Below are 8,273 nucleotides of genomic sequence, written 5' to 3' on the forward strand. Positions count from 1 at the left end.
GCGCCTGGCGCTTACAGCTAGTTCCTTATATATCCTAAGTAAGCAAGCATATACAGAAGCAGATATGGCAGTTACCTATTTGCTAAGGGGGCTGCACATAGCATAGCAACAGGGACTGGGTCTAGCTCATTGGTGAATTCCAAACATAAACTTCTGATAAGGGTCTTTAACCAATGGAATGCAAACGTTTGTCTTTCTTTGTTCTCAGCCTCACAGGGTCCCTATCTGTCTCTGCTTCTTGAACGACCTTGGGCATGGTATTCCTAACAGAACAGGAGCAGGACCTGCCTGTAACCCTTAAGTTCTCGTTTCCATCAGTGCCCTGCCTATATCCTATTATTTTAGATATTCTGATCTTTTCTTGGTCCTTACATTCCCTACTCCTGTTAGGGCGTAAATCAAACCCTTGATTCTTCATCAGAAGGAAGCATTGTATAGGTAGGTTGAGATAGGACCATTACTTTTACAGTCTCAATTCTCTTTTTAATAAATGCGAGGAGTTTATTAAAAATTACAGGCCCAACAGTAAGAGTTAACAAAAGTATTAGTAATGGCCCAGCAATTGTAGATATGAGAGTAGTTAGCCATGGAGAGGTCTTGAACATAGAGGCATACCAGCCTGGGTTATTTTTTTTTAACTTTTTTTATTTTTTAACCTGTTTGCTAATACTTTAATATTCTCCCTAATTATTCCAGAATGATTAGCATAAAAACAACATTCTTTACCTAAGGCAGCACATAATCCTCCTTGTTTGAGGAAAAGGAGCTTGAGCCCTCTCCGGTTCTGTAAGGCTACTTCTGCTAAAGAATCTATTTGCTTTTCTAAGAAAATTGCCTGGTTCTGAAGTATGGCAATGTCCCTAGGAAAGGTATGGGACAACTGTTTTAAATTCAAGTCCCCTTGAATTAGAGCAGCAGCTCCTACCGCTGCTGATCCTACAACACCTATAGTGGCTATGATAGGTATTAGAGTGGGAGCTCGTTTTTCTCTTCTTAGAGGTGGCATAAGGAGGAAATCAGGATTGCCTCCATATAAATACACTTGAGGGATGATGTATGCATTTATACAGAGCTCAGGTTTTGTAGGAACAATACATTTGAATATACCTTGGGTACACACAAACCATAATCCCTCTGGTGCTTTTATTACCTTAGGTTTTTCTGGATCACTAACCAGAGTTTCTTGATTAAAACAATAATTGCTATAATTAGAATTAATTACAGTAAAATTAGCTATGGGATAACAAGTCCCTTTTCCATGGAATTCAGCTAAGGTGAGAGATCCCCCAGAAAAACAATCTTTTATTTGGTCCTGTTTTCCAGTATTGGGAGGGATTATAGTACTAGGAACTAAATTTCCTCCTTCTGATGTATTAGCCCCTATCCCAATGTAAAAAGGGGGGTTTAGGGCTAAGGCACAGCCAGCAAGACTCAGTGATATTAGGTTGGTGTTATTAAAGTAAGTAAACACTTTGTCTAATAATCCCAGTTCTTCCTGTTGTCTGTTAAGTAACTGATGGACAGTGTGATAGGGTGCTTTATAATCTGTTCTTCCTGGTACATTATATGAAGTTGGACTAACTAAATCTATTTTGCTTGTGGAAGAACTGGTCAAGGAAGTGGCTGATGGTTTGGGTACTCTAGGGGCTAGCTTATTCTTTTCCCCTTCAAAGAGAAGCTTATTCTTGGTGGGTAATCATTTTTTTTTTTTTTTCATTTTTCTGAAGCTGGAAACAGGGAGAGACAGTCAGACAGACTCCCGCATGCACCCGACCGGGATCCACCCGGCGCGCCCACCAGGGGTGACGCTCTACCCACCAGGGGGCGATGCTCTGCCCATCCTGGGCGTTGCCATGTTGCAACCAGAGCCACTCTAGCACCTGAGGCAAAGGCCACAGAGCCATCCCTAGCGCCCAGGCCATCTTTGCTCCAATGGAGCCTTGGCTGTGGGAGGGGAAGAGAGAGACAGAGAGGAAAGTGCAGCAGAGGGGTGGAGAAGCAAATGGGCGCTTCTCCTGTGTGCCCTGGCCGGGAATCGAACCCGGGTCCTCCGCACGCCAGGCCGACGCTCTACCGCTGAGCCAACCGGCCAGGTCTTGGTGGGTAATCTTCTGATAGTAAAGAAGATTCCTGGATCTGCACCTTCGATATAAAGTCTTATTGCCCATGTTTTTCCCTTACTCCAACTTGGGTCTTGTGGCCTTTTGATGGTAACAATGATAGGGTTACAATTGTTTATAGAACATTGGTAATCCCTTTCATTATTAGGCCTTTTCCCTCCAAACTCAGGCGGAAGAGATCTATGTCTGGGTCAGATTTAGATGGCTTCCATTGGGAAGCAAGTGTTTCACAACCCCATGCCTTACAATAATAATCAGCAGTAGATCCACAAGTGTGGCGTCGCCCTGGAAGTGGCTCAGGGCACACATAATATGGAGTATACCACAACGCCCTATTATGGCGAGAGGGTGTACACACTTCAACATTTTCTATTTGTGGTGAGCCTAAAGGTGTTCTAGGTTTCCATCCCACATACCTGCATGCTGCGGGGGAATTAGAATTCATTATCAAAGAACTTTGAAAAATCTACTCTAAAAGTTACTTGGTTACCCCATGTTTTGTTTTGTGCTATTACTGTTCCATCAGCTGTCCTAATTAATAGCCATTTTTTTTAAATTTTAGTTCCTTACTGGGTAAATTACACAGAGTTATTAGTCCTAAATGGAGGAGAAGGTGAGCTTTAAAGGCTCTCCAGGGGTCTGTTTGACCTGCCATTTCCGGGGTCCTTCATCGGGTGGTTGGGCTGGCTTCACATGAGAGAGGTGGATTCAGTAGGGCTTTTCAGCTACCCGGACTGCAGAAGGGATGCTGAGCAGTACCTGGAATGGTCCTTGCCACCGCGGCTCTAGGTTTCCTCATTGGTGGTTGAGAATCCAAACCCACTGCCCAGGGTCCGGTGGCGAGAGCCTCTGGGTGTTGTCTCCCGATGCTGCGTCCTTTGCTCCTGCAACTCCCTTACTTCTCTCTGAATCTGCTGCAATGCCTGTAGGGACTTGAGGAAGTTATGATTAGACACTTCTATTTCCTCTCTGGTGAGCTGGGGAACCAGAGGAACTGGTTGTCCAAACATGAGCTCATAGGGAGTCCACTTATTAATGTAAGGTGTACATCTAACCTGGAATAGGGCAAAAGGGAGTAACTCTACCTAGTTTTCGCAGGTCTCCTCCTTCAACTTAATCAAAGTTTCTTTCAAAGTCCTGTTCATTCTTTCTACTTGCCCTGAGCTTTGAGGCCTGTAAATACAATGTAATTTCCAATCAATTCCTAGCCTCTTAGCTAACTCCTGGGAAACCTTAGAGATGAAAGCTGGTCCATTATCAGATCCTATAGCTATGGGGATCCCATATCTAGGGATGATCTCCCTTAGCAGAATCTTACAAACTGTGGAAGCAGTTTCACCCTTGGTGGGAAAGGCCTCTGTTCATCCTGTGAAAGTATCTATTAGTACAAATAGATATCTGAATTCTATTTTCCCTGGAGTCATCTCTGTAAAATCTATTTCCCATAATTTTTCTGGGCACTTTCCCCTATACCTAACTAAAGGGGGAGCTTCTTGTTAATGGCATTGACCTTAGTACAGCCTTACATCTAGAAACTATAGATTGTACTATATTTCTAATCTGGGGTCCCAAGTAGTACTTCTTGACAAGTTGTTCTAGCTTGTTCTGCCCTAGATGGGAAGTTGCGTGGATTTCCTTTACAATTTCTCCTATTACTCCTTGAGGTAGGTAGAGTCTGGCATCAGGAAGTTCTATCCACCCTTGGTTATTTCTTTTACCCCCTAGTTGCCTTCCCTCTTGCTCTTCTTCAGGAGCATACTTAGGGTTTGGAGACAGCAAGGGTTGAGGCAAGAGTGGAAGAATGTCTGCAGTCCCTTCTTCCGCAGCTTCTCTGGCAGCAATGTCAGCAAAATGGTTTCCTTGAACAATTGGAGAGTCCCCTTTTTGATGTCCTTTGCAATGAATTATGGCTACTTTAAAGGGAAGCCAAATGGCATCAAGCAGGGCTAAGATCTCAGTCTTATTTTTAATTTCTTTTCCTCCTGCTGTTAGTAAGCCTCTTTCCTTGTAAATGGCACCATGAATGTGGGCAGTGGCAAAGGCATACCTGCTGTCCATGTAGATGTTGGCCACTTTGCCCTCGGCTATCTGGAGGGCCTGTGTCAGTCCAATTAGCTCTGCTCGCTGCGCAGACGTACCTTTTGGCAATGCCCTTTGCCACAAAACACTGTCCTGGGTGGTTACAGCTGCTCCTGCATATCTCTGTCCATCTCGGACATAGCTGCTTCCATCAGTAAACAGCGTGAGGTCTGTCTTCTCATAGGCCTGGTCCTGAAGGTCCGGTCTGGCCCCTGTGACAGTGTCCAGTATCTGTCTGCAATCATGGACCACTGTTGGGTCTGGCAAAGGTAGCAAGGTGGCAGGGTTTAGGGCTGCTGTTTCAAAAAACTGCACTGCTGGGGGATTCAATAGCTGTGCCTGGTACTGTGTCAGGCGAGCATTTGAAAGCCACCTATCCAGTGGGGCTCGCAGCACTTGTTCTAGATAATGTTCTCCAATTACCTGAATGTCCTGACCCAATGTCAGTTTATTAGCTTTCTTTTTGTTTTTTTTTTTTTGTATTTTTCTGAAGCTGGAAACTGGGAGAGACAGTCAGACAGACTCCCGCATGCGCCCGACCGGGATCCACCTGGCATGCCCACCAGGGGGCGACGCTCTGCCCACCAGGGGGCGATGCTCTGCCCCACCGGGGCATCGCTCTGCCGCAACCAGAGCCACTCTAGCGCCTGGGGCAGAGGCCAAGGAGCCATCCCCAGTGCCCGGGCTCCTTGGAGCCTTGGCTTTGCTCCAATGGAGCCTTGGCTGCGGGAGGGGAAGAGAGAGACAGAGAGGAAGGGGGGGGGCTGGAGAAGCAAATGGGCGCTTCTCCTATGTGCCCTGGCCGGGAATCGAACCCAGGTCCCCTGCACGCCAGGCCTACTGCTCCCAGAAATTCTCGTACTTGCCTCTTGGTAGTGGGCTCTGGGATCTGTAACACAGTCTGAATCCTTTGACTGGATAATGTCCTTTGTCCCTCTTGTAAGTTATATCCCAGATAACTTACGGTTTGGGTGACAATTTGGGCCTTCCTGGCAGAGACTCAATACCCCATCTGCTGGAGGCCCTGGAGCAGGTCTAGGGTGGCCTCTTTACATTGTTCTTCTTCTGCTGCAGCGATGAGGAGGTCATCTACATATTGGAGTAGCACAACTGATGGATGAGCAGCTCGAAACCCCTGCAAGTCCTTGCTCAAAGCTTCATTAAAGATAGTGGGGGAGTTCTTGAACCCTTGGGGAAGCCTGGTCCATGTATACTGCCCCACTAGTCCATTCTCTGGATCATTCCATTCAAAAGCAAATATTTCCTGGCTCTTGGGGGCAAATGGAATACAGAAGAAAGCGTCCTTCAAATCTAGTACTGAGTAATAGATATGAGTAGGGGGCAACGAGCTTAGCAAAGTGTAGGGATTTGGCACTGTGGGGTGAATAGTCTCTACCCAGGTGTTTACTTCTCGCAGATCCTGCACCGGGTGATAGTCCTGGGTTCCAGGCTTCTGGACTGGGTGCAAAGGTGTGTTCCAGGCTGACTGGCATTCCCGGAGGATACCTGCCGCTAATAAGCGCTTCAAATGCTGTGCTATGCCTTGCTTAGCCCGTGCAGGTATGGGATATTGCCTTACCCGCCCTGGGCTAGCGGTGCTCAGCAACTGCACTATGACAGGTAGCTAGTGAGTGGCTAGGCCTGGGGGGTTGGTTTCTGCCCACACCCCGGGCATCTTTTTTTTGCAACTCCTCTGGAACCCTGATAGTTTCGTCCTTACCTTCCTGGAGGGCTGCTAACAGATATTCTTCAGATATGGGTACCGTTACCTCTAGGCTGCCTCCTTTGCCAACCTCCAGATCATCCCTGTTAATATATACTTTCTGGGCTATTTCTAATAGCTTACTCTTATTTTCTCCTTCAAATCTCTTTATCTTCTGTAAGCTTTTTCCTAATATCTGAAGCGGTCTGAGTCACAAAGGCTATATTTACTAGTCTCCTGTTCTGTTCTGCCTCAGGATCTAGAGGGGTATATACTCTATAAGCCTCTATGAGTCTTTCTAGAAAGGCTGCTGGGGATTCCTCTCTTCCCTGGATGACTTCACTAACCTTACTAAAGTTAGTGGGTTTCCTGGCTGCTGCCTTTAAGCCCCGTAACAGAGCCTGGCAGTACTGGAAGAGTGCTTCCCTTCCCCCAGCGGTATTAGGGTCCCAGGTAGGAGGTTGAGACGGGAGAATGTCTTACTTCCCTTCTTCCCTCCCAAGTTTCCCTTTCCTCTCCCAATACTGCCTTAGCAGCTTCTTTCATTCTTTTTTTTTTTTTTTTCTTCTGTAGTAAAAAGAGTTTGGAAGACCTGTTGACAATCATCTCACGTTGGCTGGTGGGTCCTAAAAACGGTCTCAAGCAAGGATATTAATCCCTGTGGTTTCTCAGAAAAGGGAGGATTTTGATGTTTCCAATTGTATAAGTCACTGGAAGAAAAAGGCACATAAATAAAACGAGGGGGCGCGCTTGGGCCGGCATCGGGTGCTGGTGGCGCTTATCGGAGAGACAAGATGGAGGCTGGGTTTTGTTTCCTTTGGGGTTTTACTCCATACCATCACCGACTGGGGAAAATGGCACCTCTGAATCTAATTTTGTGGGATTTCTAACGCTCTTGGGTGGGAGAGCGCAGGGCGGTGCAGGGAGCGAACCTGGGCTAGGGCCCGGAGGCGCGCAGGCGACACACGTGAAGCCCAGGTCCTATGCCAGCGCGGGTGGGCCTTAGCAACCCCAAATTGTCACATGCCCCGTGGCCGCCTACACCCGAAGATGCACTTCCCCCACCCTGTTCTGAGCACTGGCCCCCAGTGGGGAAAGTCCCTTGGGGAGTAGGACCTGGCAAGTGGACCTGGGGTCACCCCTTCCTCGACCTCCGAGCAACAGGCCTGCACCTTCCTGGGCCGCGCCAGAACAGGGGCGTCCCCAACCCACCAACGTCGCCCCCAGCCCGGTCCCCTCGCTTGGGCTGGGGACTCCCTACTTCCTTAACAGTTTCTGCGCCTCGGAAACACAGCAGCCGGGCACCACTCCACCGGCGCCGCCGCGCAGCCACTGGGTCCCGGGCCGCCCGGCCAGCACCCGGGGATGAATGGGGCTCCCCTTCCCCACGGGGGAGCCCACGGCGCCTCACATTGGCCCATAACCCCAGGGGCGGCAGACAAAGGGGCCCGGGGAATAGGTCCAGCGCCTCCCTAAACTTACCGGACGGCTCCCCCTACCCAAAACAAAAGATTCCCCGCCAGACTCCGCCGGCGCCCTACGCACCGGCACTTCGGGGAACGGCCACACCAGGGTATTATTGTTCGGTCTGCAGGGTGCCCGCCGCACCCCAGCCTGAGCCCGTAGGACAGTTGGGGACCTGCCTCTCCAGAGCCCCTGCGACGGGTGGAGCAGACGGGCGCCCCGAGCCACCGGCCAGGCCCCCTCCCCGCGCCGCCCGCCTGCCGGGCGGGCACTCACCTTGCCGCAGGCAGGACAACTTGTGGGGCGCCCCCGAGGAAGTCCTGGCTCCCCAGAGCGGGCCACCCCTGGGCCGCCGCCCCTCCTTAGGCAACCTGGTGGTCCCCCGCTCCCGGGAGGTTACCATATTGATGCCGAATTTAGTGCGGACACCAGATCGGCATAGTGCACTATACAGCCCAGAACTCCTGGGTTCAAGCCATCCTCCTGCCTCAGCCTCCCGAGTAGCTGGGACTACAGGTGCCCGCCACCATGCCCGGCTTCTCAGTGGTGATTTAATCCACACATCTAGATACAGGCAACACACTATTAACACAGGGAACACACTTGTTTCTCTCACTCAACTCAGTCATTCAGGCTCAGACAAAACACAGCGCAGCGCAAAAAGGATTCCTAATGTGACCGGTCACTTCTGAGTTAACAAATCCAAATATCCAAATTTCAGAGGGCGGTGTCTCGCCTCTGAAAGCCCTGGGTGGATTACTGGCAGCGTCCCACCTACCACCTCAGGAATGTGCGCTCTAGAGCTCAAAGGCCTCTGACCCAAACCTCCGCCAAGGGAGAATCCTGGGCGAGCCCCCAGTGTGTAGCATGCACCAGGTACAATAACAGATGTCAGAGACTTTCAGGAA

The 8,273-nt window shown here is 49.5% G+C and overlaps 1 long non-coding RNA gene across 1 annotated transcript; it reads right to left on the minus strand.

Annotated features, from left to right (window-relative positions):
* Positions 1 to 624: 624 nt before the first annotated feature.
* On the minus strand, positions 625 to 8,005 carry LOC136312130 (uncharacterized). Its single transcript, XR_010726894.1, has 2 exons — positions 7,642 to 8,005; positions 625 to 3,052 (listed from the first exon to the last, which is right to left on the minus strand). It is a non-coding gene; the product is annotated as an uncharacterized lncRNA (long non-coding RNA).
* Between the last annotated feature and the right edge of the window lie 268 nt (positions 8,006 to 8,273).

The sequence above is a fragment of the Saccopteryx bilineata genome, chromosome 8, assembly GCF_036850765.1.
Source record: "Saccopteryx bilineata isolate mSacBil1 chromosome 8, mSacBil1_pri_phased_curated, whole genome shotgun sequence".
Classification (NCBI taxonomy): Eukaryota; Metazoa; Chordata; class Mammalia; order Chiroptera; family Emballonuridae; genus Saccopteryx; species Saccopteryx bilineata.